The sequence below is a fragment of the Ranitomeya variabilis genome, chromosome 6 (assembly GCF_051348905.1).
Source record: "Ranitomeya variabilis isolate aRanVar5 chromosome 6, aRanVar5.hap1, whole genome shotgun sequence".
Taxonomy (NCBI): Eukaryota; Metazoa; Chordata; class Amphibia; order Anura; family Dendrobatidae; genus Ranitomeya; species Ranitomeya variabilis.
In genome coordinates this window covers 193,875,091-193,890,854 of record NC_135237.1, presented here as the reverse complement: position 1 = coordinate 193,890,854, position 15,764 = coordinate 193,875,091, and the positions used below count along the sequence as shown (strand labels likewise).

The following is a 15,764-nucleotide window of genomic DNA, read 5'->3' as shown; positions in this document are numbered from 1 at the left end:
TTGGTATCGGGTATCGGTATTGGATTGGATCCGATACTTTGCCGGTATCGGCCGATACTTTCCGATACCGATACTTTCAAGTATCGGACGGTATCGCTCAACACTAGTCCCGAGGAAAAATGAGGATGGAAACCAGAGTTGCAGAAAAATGGCGAAACCAAAGTAGCGGAACTATCCCGATTATTAAGGGCAAACTCAGCCGACGGCAAGAAGGTCACCCAATCATCCTGATCTGCTGAAACAAAACACCTCAAATAAGCCTCCAGAGTCTGATTAGTTCGCTCCGTTTGTCCATTAGTCTGAGGATGAAAGGCAGACGAAAACGACAAATCAATGCCCATCCTAGCACAAAAGGATCGCCAGAACCTGGAAACAAACTGGGATCCTCTGTCAGACACAATATTCTCAGGAATGCCGTGTAAACGAACCACATTCTGAAAGAACACAGGAACCAGATCGGAAGAGGAAGGCAGCTTAGGCAAAGGCACCAAATGGACCAGTTTAGAAAAGCGATCACATACCACCCAGATGACAGACATGCCCTGAGACACCGGGAGATCTGAAATGAAATCCATGGAAATGTGTGTCCAAGGCCTCTTCGGGACAGGCAGGGCAAGAGCAACCCGCTGGCACGAGAACAGCAAGGCTTAGCTCGAGCACAAGTCCCACAGGACTGCACAAATGACCGCACATCCCGTGACAAGGAAGGCCACCAAAAGGACCTAGCCACCAGATCTCTGGTGCCAAAAATTCCCGGATGCCCTGCCAACACCGAGGAATGAACCTCGGAAATGACTCTGCTGGTCCACTTATCAGGAACAAACAGTCTGTCAGGTGGACAAGAGTCAGGTCTACCAGCCTGAAATCTCTGCAACACACGTCGCAAATCAGGAGAAATGGCCGACAAGATAACTCCCTCTTTAAGAATACCAACTGGTTCTGCGACTCCAGGAGAGTCAGGCACAAAGCTCCTTGAAAGAGCATCAGCCTTCACATTCTTTGAACCTGGTAAATACGAGACCACAAAGTCAAAACGGGAGAAAAACAATGACCAGCGGGCCTGTCTAGGATTCAGGCGTTTAGCAGACTCGAGATACATCAAATTTTTGTGATCAGTCAAGACCACCACACGATGCTTAGCACCCTCGAGCCAATGACGCCACTCCTCAAATGCCCACTTCATGGCCAGCAACTCCCGATTGCCAACATCATAATTCCGCTCAGCAGGCGAAAACTTCCTAGAGAAGAAAGCACATGGTCTCATTACCGAGCAACCAGGGCCTCTCTGCGACAAAACGGCCCCTGCCCCAATCTCAGAAGCATCCACTTCGACCTGAAAGGGAAGTGAGACATCAGGCTGGCACAAAACAGGCGCCGAAGTAAACCGGCGCTTCAGCTCTTGGAACGCCTCCACGGCTGCAGGAGCCCAGTTAGCAACATCAGAACCTTTCTTGGTCATATCCGTCAAAGGTTTAACAACGCTAGAAAAATTAGCGATAAAACGACGGTAGAAGTTAGCAAAACCCAAGAACTTCTGAAGACTCTTAACTGACGTGGGTTGAGTCCAATCATGAATAGCTCGGACCTTGACTGGGTCCATCTCCACAGCAGAAGGGGAAAAAATAAACCCCAAAAAGGGAACCTTCTGTACTCCAAAGAGACACTTTGAGCCCTTAACAAACAAAGCATTCTCACGCAAAACCTGAAACACCATCCTGACCTGCTCCACATGTGAGTCCCAATCTTCAGAGAAAACCAGAATATCATCCAGATAAACAATCATAAATTTATCCAGATACTTCCGGAAAATATCATGCATAAAGGACTGAAACACTGAGGGAGCATTAGAGAGCCCAAAAGGCATCACCAAGTACTCAAAATGACCTTCGGGCGTATTAAATGCTGTCTTCCATTCATCTCCTTGCTTAATGCGCACAAGGTTGTACGCACCACGAAGATCTATCTTGGTGAACCACTTGGCACCTTTAATCCGGGCAAACAAGTCCGACAACAGAGGCAAAGGATACTGAAATTTAACAGTGATTTTATTCAGAAGCCGATAGTCAATACAAGGTCTCAAAGATCCGTCCTTCTTGGCCACAAAAAAGAATCCCGCACCAAGAGGGGAAGAGGATGGACGGATATGCCCCTTCTCCAGAGACTCCTTGATATACGAACGCATTGCGGCATGCTCAGGTACAGACAGATTAAATAGTCTTCCCTTAGGAAATTTACTACCTGGAATCAAATCTATGGCGCAGTCACAGTCCCTATGAGGAGGCAGAGCACTGGACCTGGACTCGCTGAATACATCCTGATAATCAGACAAATACTCAGGAACTTCCGAAGGAGTAGAGGAAGCAATAGACACAGGCGGGGAATCAGCATGAATTCCCTGACAGCCCCAACTTGACACAGACATTGCCTTCCAATCCAAGACTGGATTGTGGGTCTGTAACCATGGCAGACCCAAAACTACCAAATCATGCATTTTATGCAGAACAAGAGAATGAATCACCTCCCGATGTTCAGGAGTCATGCACATGGTTACCTGCGTCCAAAACTGCGGTTTATTTTCCGCCAATGGCGTAGCATCAATACCTCTAAGAGGAATAGGATTTACCAACGGTTCAAGAACAAAACCACAGCGCTTGGCAAATGACAGATCCATAAGACTCAGGGCAGCACCTGAATCCACAAACGCCATAACAGGGTAAGAAGACAATGAGCAAATTAAAGTCACAGACAAAATAAATTTAGGTTGCAAATTACCAATGGCGACAGGACTAACAACCCTTTTTAGGCGTTTAGAGCATGCTGATATAACATGTGTAGAATCACCACAGTAAAAACACAACCCATTCTGACGTCTATGATTTTTCCGCTCATTTCTAGTCTGAATTCTATCACATTGCATTAAATCAGGTGTTTGTTCAGACAACACCACCAGAGGATTAGCAGTTTTGCACTCCCGCAAACGCCGGTCAATTTGAATAGCCAGCGCCATGGAATCATTCAGACTTGTAGGAATGGGGAAACCCACCATCACATTCTTAATGGCTTCAGAAAGGCCATTTCTGAAATTTGCGGCCAGAGCACACTCATTCCACTGAGTAAGCACGGACCATTTCCGAAATTTTTGGCAACACACTTCAGCTTCATCCTGGCCCTGAGAAATAGCCAGCAAGGTTTTTTCTGCCTGAACTTCAAGATTGGGTTCCTCGTAAAGCAATCCGAGCGCCAGAAAAAACGCATCAATATTTGCCAATGCCGGATCTCCTGGCGCTAGCGAGAAAGCCCAATCCTGAGGGTCGCCCCGTAAAAAAGAGATAACAATTTTAACTTGCTGAGCTGAATCTCCAGATGAACGGGGTCTCAGAGATAGAAACAATTTACAATTATTCCTGAAATTCCTAAACTTAAATCGGTCTCCAGAAAACAGTTCAGGAATAGGTATTTTAGGTTCAGACATTGGACTACTGGTAACAAAATCTTGTATGCCCTGCACACGAGCAGCAAGCTGGTCTACACTTGTAATCAAGGTCTGGACATTCATGTCTGCAGCAAGCACAAGCCACTCAGAGGTAAAGGGGAGGAAGAGAGGAAAAAAAAAAAAAAAAAACTCAGAATTTCCTTTCTTATTATCCCACTTCTGCAATGCATTAAACATTCAATGTTGGCCTGGCATACTGGTATGACCCCAATGGCAGAGGGTGTCAGAAATAATTACTAAGTCTGCAAACACAATAAACTAGCTCATAGGGCAGTGGTAACTGAGCTGACCATATATCTAATCCTAGCACCACAAATAGCAGCAGCCGGGGAACGTGCCTACGTTGGTTCTAGACGTCTCGCGCCAGCCGGAGAACTAACTAACACTAGAAGGGAAAAGAAAGACCTTTCTTGCCTCCAGAGAAAAGACCCCAAAAGTAGGATACAAGCCCCCAACAAATAATAATGGTGAGGTAAGAGGAAAAGACAAACGTAAGAATGAGCTAGGTATTTAGCAAAGAGAGGCCCACTAGCTAATAGCAGAATATAGTAAGATGACTTATATGGTCAGCAAAAACCCTATCAAAATATCCACGCTGGATATTCAAGAACCCCCGAACCGTCTAACGGCCGGGGGGAGAACACCAGCCCCCTAGAGCTTCCAGCAAAGTCAGGAATCACATTTAGTACAAGCTGGACAAAAATAAGAGCAAAGCAAATAACCAAAAAACAAAGAAGCAGGACTTAGCTTAATTTGCACGAACCGGGACCAGCAGACAGGAGCAAACAGAAAGGATCTGATTACAACGATGCCAGGCACTGGACTAAGGATCCAGGAAGTTTATATAGCAACACCCCTGGACTAACGACCCAGGTGTGTGCCGAACTGAGGAAAGACAATCCCAGAGTCATATCACTAGTAACCACAAGAGGGAGCCAAAAAGTCTAATTCACAACAGCACGGCCGTCTTTACCTGGACAGCTGCGCAGCTCCGACTCCCTCCGCTCTCCCTGGACTTCTGGTCAGGTGTCGGCACGTACGCGATAACATTATCACGTACGCACCGATTTGTACGAGGACACTGTCAGGACTCTGAACATTTTTTACCTTTTGTGCATTACTGCCCTTTTCCAAGATGGCGTCTTTGGTCTCATGTGCACTGTGTCTTCCTGCTATAAAACTCCACCCCAGCCTTCAGTCTGTGCTAGAGTATTCTGCCTTGCATCCAGCTCCTGATCTCTGATTACTCACTGGCTATACACCTGCTCCTGTGAACCTGTGTGGTGATCCTGCTACTCTGCTCTGAGTTCCTGCTGCATACACAAGTTTCCAGTAATCCTCCTTCATCTGCTGCTCGTGTTTACTTCCACCTGCATTTGCTGGACATGTAAGCTGCTGCTGCTTTGCATTAACCTGAGACTATTAACCAGGCCTCCCGGGTTGAGCTAAGATATGATATGAACTGCCTATAAGCATATCTATCTGTGCCTGGACTAAGACAAGGATTTATTCGTGTCAAGTATCCACAAGAATAACTGTGCTTCATAGACTTTCTGCTTGATGGCATTTTGCTCTGAAGTTTCCTATAGACTGCTATGCTGCGTTTATTATTTGCACCAAGTGTTGTGGACTTTAGTTTCTCTCTGCACCTGTTTAAATCACCGTGTGATAATATAGACTTTACCACTTATAAAACTGTGTCATGTAGTTGTCTTGTTCCACGCAAAGAGTCTCCTGAGTTATCCCCTATAATTATTACAGAATACTCCAGCCTAAGAAAAAAAAAAGGAGACTGCTGGAACAATAACTGCAGAAAGCAGACTAGAGCAGGTGTTTTCCATAATTAGATCACTGCAGAAAGATGTGGAAGGTCTGCAAAAGAAGTTTGGAAGCTTTGAACTCAATCAACAAGTGTTTGGACAGACTTTGCAGGACTTGAGCAACCGCATGGCAGCCCAGGAAAACAAATTTGCTGGGATAGAGTCCCAGTATGGACGGGCTTTTCAGGACATAAGCATGCAAATAGCTGCACAAGTGACTTTACCCTCTGGGCAACCGCCACCAGCTAGCCCACCTAAGTTGCCCCATTGAGATTTAATGGTGATCGCGACAAATTTCGTGGCTTTGTGAATCAATGTATGCTATAGTTTGATGTGCATGCTGACCGTTTTCCTACTGAGAGATACAAAGTATTGTGTGCAATAATGCTACTGACCTCACGAGCGCTCGCCTGGGCAAATCCGATGATTGAGTCTCGTGACCCACGGTTAAATGACTTGGATGATTTCTTGGCCGCTATGGCATTAATGTTTGATGACCCTAATCGCCGTGCAACTGCTGAATCTGCTTTGTTGTCTTTACGCCAGGCTAAACGTTCTGTTATTGAGTATGCCACTGAATTCAGGAGATTGGCGGTAGATACCAATTGGGACAGTTAGACCCCTTTTAAAAATAGGCAATTGTGCATGTCTAGTATTGTAAAAGATGAACTAGCCCGCTCTGAGTCACCACAAGAGCTAGAGACATTTATACAGCATTGTGTGCGCATAGACATTCGCCTTACTGAGCGTAGGCAGGAGAAATTTGCTGCATATAACCGTGTGTCTAACTTTTCCCTTCCTTCCAAAGAGCCTGCAGGTAAAACCTCTCGGGAGGTGGAGGAGGTGCCCATGCAAATTGATTCCGTTCAGAGGCGTGAGATTAATGAGCACCGGGAGCATCGCCTTTGTGAAAGTCTATGTTTCTACTGCGGGCAGTCTGACCACTTCTTGATCAATTGTCCTAAGTGTCCTAGACGGCCTAACAAGATGCTAGCAGCAATAGGGGAGTATGACAACTGTGATGATGAATCTGACATCTCTGAATGTAGCCTGCCTTTAAACGCTGTATTCCATTCACTTTCTATGACTTCACCACCCAAGGAGCTGAAGGAAAAGAACTCTCACTGTTCTCTCTCTATTAAAATCCTGTGTTCAGGACAGTGGATTTCCAGTTCAGCTATGATTGACTCTGGTGCAGGTGGCAATTTCATGGATATTGCTTTTGCCAAGGAACATGGTATTAAAATTCAGCAAAGAGCCTCTCCAATTACCATGGAAGCAGTGGATGGGTCACCTTTAATCTCTGGGCCTGTGGATCAGGAGACCGTACCCCTTGAAATTTTGTTGGCGCCTAATCATCAGGAGCAACTTTCTTTCTTGCTAATTTCTTCTCCTCATTTTCCTGTGATTTTAGGCATTCCTTGGTTGCATTCTCAGAACCCAATTATTAACTGGGAGACCAAGGAGATTATCTTCCCAACAAGGAGCAACTCAGCGTTAACAGAAGCTGTCCCTGAGTCCACAACTACGGAACCACATGTACAGGTATTTTTTTTACCTCCAGCTTATAAAGAGTTCTCTGACATCTGTGACAAGAAGAATGCAGACCAGCTTCCTCCGCACAGGCATTATGACTGTCCCATTGAGCTGCTTCCCAGGGCAGCCATTCCTTTTGGTAACGTATACCCTTTGGCGGCACCTCAGCTTCAAGCCTTAGAGTATTTTGATGAAAATCTGGCCAAAGGCTTCATACGTCCTTCTTCCTCACCAGCAGGGGCACCTATCTTTTTTGTAAAGAAGAAGGATGGGACCCTGAGACCCTGTGTTGACTATCGAGAACTCAATAAGGTAACCGTACGAAACCGTTACCCTTTGCCTCTGAATCCCGAAGAGTCCACCATGCTAAGGTGTTCTCTAAACTGGATCTTCGTGGGGCTTATAATTTGGTGCGTATTCGTCCAGGGGATGAGTGGAAGACAGCATTCAGATGCCGGTATAGACACTTTGAATCTCTTGTGATGCCCTTCGGGCTTTGTAACGCCCCTGCAACATTTCAACACCTTGCTAATGACATTTTCAGAGATTTGTTGTACCAGTTTGTGGTGATCTATTTGGACGATATACTAATCTTTTCTGACTCTCTACAGGAACATGAAGAACATGTCAAAACTGTTTTAAGACGTCTGAAAGAGAACATCTGTATGTTAAGCTGGAGAAATGCGAGTTCCATCATTCTGAGATACAGTTCTTAGGTTATATCATCTCTCCCCAGGGGCTGAACATGGAATCTGGTAAGATTCAGGCTATCCTTGACTGTCCGGTACCCAAGAACGTTAAGGAGGTCCAACGTTTTATTGGTTTTGCAAATTTCTACAGACGCTTCATTCGAAGTTTTTCTGATATTGTCCATCCCATTACTTCCTTGACAAAGAAGGAAAAGCCCTTTAAGTGGTCATTACAGGCTCAAGAAGCTTTTGAGCGGCTTAACCCCTTCACCCCGAAGCCTGTTTTCACCTAAGTGACAAGGCCAATTTTTAGAATTCTGACCACTGTCACTTTATGAGGTCATAACTCTAAAACGCTTCAACGGATCCTGGTGATTCTGACATTGTTTTCTCGTGACATATTGTACTTCATGATAGTGGTAAAACTTCTTCGATATGACTTGCATTTATTTGTGAAAAAAACAAAAATTTGTCAAATTATGAAAATTTAGCAATTTTCAAACTTTTAGTTTTTATGCCCTTAAATTAGAGAGCTATATCTCATAATATAGTTAAAAAACAACATTTCCCACATGTCTGCTTTTCATCAGCACAATTTTGGAAACATAAATTTTTTTTGTTAGGGAGTTATAAGGGTTAAAACTTGACCAGCGATTTCTCATTTTTGCAACAAAATTTGCAAAACCATTTTTTTTACGGACCACCTCACACTTGAAGTGACTTTGAGGGGTCTATATGACAGAAAATGTCCAAAATTGACACCATTCTAAAAACTGCACCCCTCAAGGTACTCAAAACCACATTCAAAAAGTTTATTAACCCTTCAGGTGCTTCACAGGAATTTTTGGAATGTTTAAAAAAAATTGAACATTTAACTTTTTTTTCACAAAATTTTTACTTCAGATCCAATTTGTTTTATTTTACCAAGAGTAACAGGAGAAATTGGACCAAAAAAGTTGTTGTACAATTTGTCCTGAGTACGCCGATACCCCACATGTTGGGGTAAACCATTGATTGGGCACATGGCAGAGCTCAGAAGGGAAGGAGCGCCATTTGACTTTTCAATGCAAGATTTGCTGGAATTGAGATCGGAACCCATGTCGCGATTGGAGAGCCCCTGACGTGCCTGAACAGTGGAAACCCCCACAAGTGACACCATTTTGGAAAGTAGACCCTCTATGGAACTAATCTAGATGTGTGGTGAGCACTTTGAACCTCCAAGTGCTTCACAGAAGTTTATAATGTAGATCCGTAAAAAAATAATCATATTTTTTTTTTTACAAAAAATGATTTTTTGCCCCAAATTTTTTATTTTCCCAAGGGTAACAGGATAAATTGGACCCCAAAAGTTGTTGTGAAATTTGTCCTGAGTACGCTGATACTTCATATATGGGGATAAACCACTGTTTGGGCGCATGGCAGAGCTCGGAAGGGAAGGAGCGCCATTTGACTTTTCAATGCAAAATTGGCTGGAATTGAGATCGGAACCCATGTCGTGTTTGGAGAGCCCCTGACATGCCTAAACAGTGGAAACCCCCACAAGTGACACTATTTTGGAAAGTAGACCCTCTAAGGAACTAATCTAGATGTGTGGTGAGCATTTTGAACCTCCAAGTGCTTCACAGAAGTTTATAATGTAGAGCCATAAAAAGAAATTCATATTAATTTTCACAAAAAATGATCTTTTTGCCCCCAATTTTTTATTTTCCCAAGGGTAACAGGATAAATTGGACCCAAAAGTTGTTGTGAAATTTGTCCTGAGTATGCTGATTCTTCATATATGGGGATAAACCACTGTTTGAGCGCATGACAGAGCGCGGAAGGGAAGGAGCGCCATTTGACTTTTCAATGCAAAATTGGCTGGAATTGAGATCGGAACCCATGTTGTGTTTGGAGAGCCCCTGACGTGCCTAAACAGTGGAAACCCCCACAAGTGACACCATTTTGGAAAGAAGACCCCCTAAGGAACTTATCTAGATGTGTGGTGAGCACTTTTAACCCCCAATTGTTTCACTAAAGTTTAGAATGTAGCGCTGTGAAAATTAAAAAATCATTTTTTCTTTCCACAAAATGATGTTTTAGCCCGCAATTTTTTTTCCCAAGGGTAACAGGAGAAATTGGACCACAAAAGTTATTGTCCAATTTGTCCTGAGTACGCTGATACCCCATACATTGGGGGGAACCACTGTTTGGGCACACGGCAGAGCTCGGAAGGGAAGGAGCGCAGTTTGAAATGCAGACTTAGATGGATTGGTCTGCAGGTGTCATGTTGCATTTGCAGAGCCCCTGATGTACCTAAACAGTAGTAACCCCCCACAAGTGACCCCATATTGGAAACTAGACCCCCTACGGAACTTATCTAGATGTGTTGTGAGAACTTTGAACCAACAAGTGTTTCACTACAGTTTATAACGCAGAGCCGCGAAAATAAAAAATATATTTTTTTCCACGAAAATGATATTTTAGCCCCCACGTTTTTATTTTCCCAAGGGTAACAGGACAAATTGGACCCCAAAAGTTGTTGTCCAACTTGTCCTGAGAACGCTGATACCCGATATGCTGGGGGGAACCACTGTTTGGGCGCACAGGAGAACTCGGAAGGGAAGGAGCACTGTTTTAGTTTTTCAAAGCAGAATTGGCTGGAATTGAGATCGGATGCCATGTCGCGTTTGGAGAGCCCCTGATGTGCCTAAACAGTGAAAACTCCCCAATTCTAACTGAAACCCTAACCCCAACCCTAACCCCAGCCCTAACCCTAACCCTAACCCCAGCCCTAACCCTAACCCTAACCCCAACCCTAACCCTAGTCCTAACCCTAGCGCTACTTTCACACTAGCGTTTTTTTGCATACGTCGCAATGCGTCGTTTTGGCGAAAAAACGCACCCTGCAAAGTCATCTGCAGGATGCGTTTTTTCCCCATAGACTAACATTAGCGACGCATTGCGACATATTGACACACGTCGCCACCGTCGTGCGACGGTTGCGTCATGTTGTGGCGGACCGCCGGCAGCAAAAAAGTTACATGAAAAACACCAAAAAAGGAACAATTCAAGAAAACACACCAAAAACAGGCAGAGATGCTTACCTGTCTGAATAGGCCTCAATACAAATGCACAAGCAGGGTGCAGCGGACCCAAATAAAATAGCAAATGCACAGGTGCAATACCTAATGAAACAGCCAGCCTTCAATCAGGGATTGGCCGTGTGGTACACCAATGCACTAAGATAAAAACTGTATGTGGCGTGTTCACACAAGGAATGCAAGCATCTGGCTCCAGCCTATTAATGACGCCCCATGGCGGGCTGCCCCGTGCTAAAATGCATCCTGTGTGAACAGAGGCCACAGTATACAGAACCATTTGGGCCCAACTGCACCCTGCAAAAAAATATACGTGCAAAACAAAACATATAAATATATGTAAGGTATTGGTTGATATTCTGGCCATAATATGGAAGCTGGCAACCCACGTCAGGGGTCCTTACTTTTTGCCAGTCCTACACTAACATGAAAAACACCAAAAAAGGAACAATTCAAGAAAACACACCAAAAACAGGCAGAGATGCTTACCTGTCTGAATAGGCCTCAATACAAATGCACAAGCAGGGTGCAGCGGACCCAAATAAAATAGCAAATGCACAGGTGCAATACCTAATGAAACTTTTTTTGTGCCGACGGTCCACCATTTCCGACCGCGCATGCGCGGCTGGAACTCCGCCCCCACCTCCCCGCACCTCACAATGGGGCAGCGGATGCGTGGAAAAACAGCATCCGCTGCCCCCGTTGTGCGGCGCTTGCACAGTATGCGTTGGTACGTCCGTACCGACGCTAGTGTGAAAGTAGCCTAACGGGAAAATGGAAATAAATATATTTTTTAAAATTTTATTATTTTTCCCTAACTAAGGGGGTGATGAAGGGGGATTTGATTTACTTTTATAGCGTTTTTTGGGCGGATTTTTTAGTTGGCAGCCATCACACACTAAAAGACGCTTTTTATTGCAAAAAATAGTTTTTGCATCACCACATTTTGAGAGCTATAATTTATCCATATTTTGGCCCACAGAGTCATGTGAGATCTTGTACTTTGCGGGATGAGTTGACGTTTTTATTGGTACCATTTTCGGGCACATGACATTTTTTGATCGCTTTTTATTCTGATTTTTGGGAGGCGGAATGAACAAAAACCAGCAATTCCTGAAATTCTTTTAGGGGGGGCGTTTATACCATTCCACGTCTGGTAAAATTGATAAAGCCGTTTTATTCTTCAGGTCAGTACGATTACAGCGATACCTCATTTATGTAATTTTTTTATGTTTTGGAGCTTTTACACAATAAAAACTATTTTATATAAAAAAATAATTGTTTTTGCATCTCTTTATTCTGAGAGCTATAACTTTTTTATTTTTCTGCTGATGATGCTGTATGGCAGCTTTTTTTTTGCGGGACAAGATGACGTTTTGAGCGGTACCATGGTTATTTATATCCGTCTTTTTGATCGTGTGTTATTCCACTTTTTGTTTGGCGGTATGAGAATAAAGCGTTTTTTTTTGTCTCGTTTTTTTTTTTTTTTATTTTATTTTTCTACGGTGTTCACTGAAGGGGTTAACTAGTGATAAAGTTTTATAGGTGGGATCGTTACGGACGCGGCGATACTAAATATGTGTACTTTTATTGTGTGATTTTTTTAAATTTAGATAAAGAAATGTATTTATGGGAATATATATGTATATATTTTTTTCTTTATTTAGGATTTTTTTTTCTTTTTTTTTACACATGTGGACATTTTTTTTTTTTACTTTTTTACTTTGTCCCAGGGGGGGACATCACAGATCGGTGATCTGACAGTGTGCACAGCACTCTGTCAGATCACCGATCTCACACACAAGAGCAGAGGCTTGCCGGCGCCTGCTCTCAGCTGCTCTTGCAGGCGCCGGCAAGCCAGGTCAGTAAATGACCCGGAAGGAGTCCCGCGGCCATCTTGGATCCAGGGACTCCTTCCAGGTCACCGGAGCAGCGCGATCTCATCGCGTCGCTCCGGTGGGAGAGCGCAGGGAGCCCCCGTCCCTGCGCGATCCCCCTCTATGCCGCTGTCACTATTGACAGCGGCATCAGAGGGGTTAAATGCCCGCAATCGGCGATAGCGCCGATCATGGGCATTGCTGCGGGGTGTCAGCTGCCATATACAGCTGACACCCGCACCCGATCACCGCGGCTCTCAGCGCGAGACCGCGGTGATCGATGCGCCGTACTAGTACTGCGGCTGGCACTAATGCAGTGCCGGCAGCGCCGTACTTGTACGGCGCATGGCACGAGGGGGTTAAGATCTGTTTCACATCAGCACCGTTGTTGATACACCCAGATCCAACTCTTCCTTTCATTGTGGAGGTGGACGCTTCTGATAATGCTTTGGGGGCTATTCTCTCCCAAAGAACTGGAGAGAAGGGTCTGCTACATCCTTGTGCTTTCTTTTCCTGTAGACTAACCTCAGCATAGAAGAATTACGACGTGGGAGACAAGGAATTGCTGTCTATTATTGCGGCTTTCAAGGAATGGAGGCATCATCTGCAAGGAGCTGCACAACAGATCATAGTGCTAACTGACCATCGCAATCTAGAGTTCCTTAGATCCGCTAGATGTCTTCCTCCTCATCAGGCTCGTTGGAACATATTTTTAAATCAATTTAACTTTGTTATCTCGTACCGTCCATGTTCTTGTAATGGGAAGGCTGATGCTTTATCCTGAATCCATGCTGCGGATTCCGTACCTGGAGCCCCGTCCAAGACCATTCTTTCTAATGCCAATTTCATCGGAGTTATCCACGATCAGGACTTGTGGAAGGAGTGCAGGGAGGCCTATGAAGGTGATGTATTTCTGGCCAACCCACCTGTGGATATTAATCTTGTCTTTAAGGGTGGCATGTGGTTCAGAGATTGACGTATCTACGTCCCGGAGGTCGTCCGTCTGCAGATCCTCAAGTTGGTACATGACTCCAAGTTGGCTGGTCACAGGGGGGTACAGAAGACACAAGAGTTCCTGAGCCGATTCTTCTGGTGGCCAACTTGCCTGAAGGATACCAAGGACTATGTTCTCTCTTGTGAGGTATGTGCCTGTTACAAGACTCCTCATGTGGCATCTACGGGTCTTCTACAACCATTACCTGTTCCGTCCCGCCCTTGGGGGTCTATATCAATGGACTTTATTGTGGAGCTGCCTGCATCAGGGGGCATGAATACAATCATGGTGGTAGTTGATCGTCTGACTAAAGCTGCTCATTTTGTTCCGTGCACCGGCCTCCCCTCAGCTAAAGATACAGTGAACTTGGTTATACAGAATATCTTTCGGTTGCATGGGGTTCCGGATGAGATAATGCAAAAACAAAAGAAAAAAAGTGGTCAGCACTCACCAAACCCGATGCTGTAAAATGTCTTTATTTGGACATGTAACGAAAGAACCTAGCACTCAACTTTATGCTTAAGTGAAATTTTATTGTAGTACCCAATAAACGTTTCGGTCCACCATACGGACCTTCCTCAGTTACTACAGGTGAGAAACAAATACACCAAACAAAATAATATAACAAAGACCAACAAAAGTATATACATAATGTGATAAACGTATATCAAGAAATAGTACAGCATCAATAAAATAACAGGTCCAATGAATAAGCGAAATAGACATACAACTAGAATGTCATGCTGAAGAGGACCATACGACATATAGAGGCACTCTCTGTCCACTAAGTGAGAAAATAGGTGGTGAGATTATGTGACACATACCGTACTAGACTGAAGCTCGGGCATAGGAGACAGTAATGTCTCAGGGCACATATACATACAGCGTCTATGGGTCACAGGAAAAATTATGTTAAAGGGTGATAATGGTGCTAAGATAGGAAGGGATGCCGGAGAAGGCGTACCTTATCTGAGCGCTGGACCGATGTAAATACTGGGGATAGGAAAAAGGTAAGGAGTGAGCATTATAATGGAGGGAACAGTACACATGAGGTATGTGACCGAGCTTAGTGGGTGTTACCTGGTAGAGACCTGGCGTGATGTGCCGCTGTCAGACGCGGTATCCACCGCTGGTCTGATCTGTGGCTGTGTGGACCGCCGATGAATAAGCCAGGGGAGTGACCGTGCAGGCGTTGTTAGCCAATGCACGGTGTGCGCCCGTAGACCCGGAAGTGACGTCACCGGACATGTGATAGTCCGGCTTTTCAGTGTGCGTCTATGTGTACCACATAATAGTGTGCCGGCGGAAATGACGCAACTGGGTGTAACTACCCCTAAGGAAACATGCAGCGGTGAGAAACGTTCCACTATAGAGAAATGAGAACAAAGATCCACTAGATGATAAACAAAGGGGCGGTGCCTAGCGGAGATCCGGAGAGTGGTGGAAAGACTCCGTGGTGTATGCTGTTATTCAGTGCTGGATTCGGCCGTGCAGTTCTAGGCATAGTGAAAAACAGGACTTGATCCTGTGCGTTCGGTGTCTTTGCAGGAAGACGGTGGTAAAGTGACTTCAGTATAGTCGGCTCTATCAATAGAGAAAAAGGAGTTACAAATGTGACGCACAGATACAACCAAAGGATAATAGAAAGCCACCTGTGAGAACAAATGTACAACTTACATGATATCATGGTATAGATGTTAAATAGAACAAATAGTATTTTATAGAATGTAAGGTCATAAACAAGCAACACAGGGGTCAAATAAACAGCACTGGGTATATATGGTCACTAAACATACCTTTGAAAATACATGATAACCACAATGTCAGCGGAAAAGGAGAACAATGGGGAAATATTCAGATTTATGATAAGGCACATAGACAGCATGAACTATGATATGAGTCATTCAAATTTGTTAATAGTGAGGATTGAAGGTTATCAGGTGGTGTGGAACAATGGGTATAATCTGATGACAAAACTATTTAAATGAGTACTCAGAGGAATGATGCCAGATCATAATCTCTGTTGATACCCAATGGGTGGAGGGTCTCCAAAGTGTGGATCCAGAAGGCCTCCCTACGCTTTAAGCGGGCAACCCGATCGCCACCTCGTCTCATTGGGGGAATGTGCTCAATGACCTGAAATTTTAGTTGTGAAATATTATGACCTTGAGTGTTAAAGTGTGACGGGATGGGCAGTAAGAGATGGTTGCAGTGAACCGTGGACTTGTGCTTAGAAATCCTATCGCGTATAGGTTGTGTGGTTTCGCCCACGTAT

At 44.4% G+C, this 15,764-nt stretch overlaps 1 long non-coding RNA gene across 1 annotated transcript in view; it reads right to left on the bottom strand.

Annotated features, from left to right (window-relative positions):
- Positions 1 to 14,526: 14,526 nt before the first annotated feature.
- The window catches only part of LOC143781056 (uncharacterized), a 111,126-nt gene continuing 109,888 nt past the window's right edge, over positions 14,527 to 15,764 (bottom strand). The window contains exon 3 of the long non-coding RNA XR_013216520.1: positions 14,527 to 15,073. This is a non-coding gene — a long non-coding RNA (uncharacterized LOC143781056). The remainder of the gene's footprint in view (positions 15,074 to 15,764) is intronic.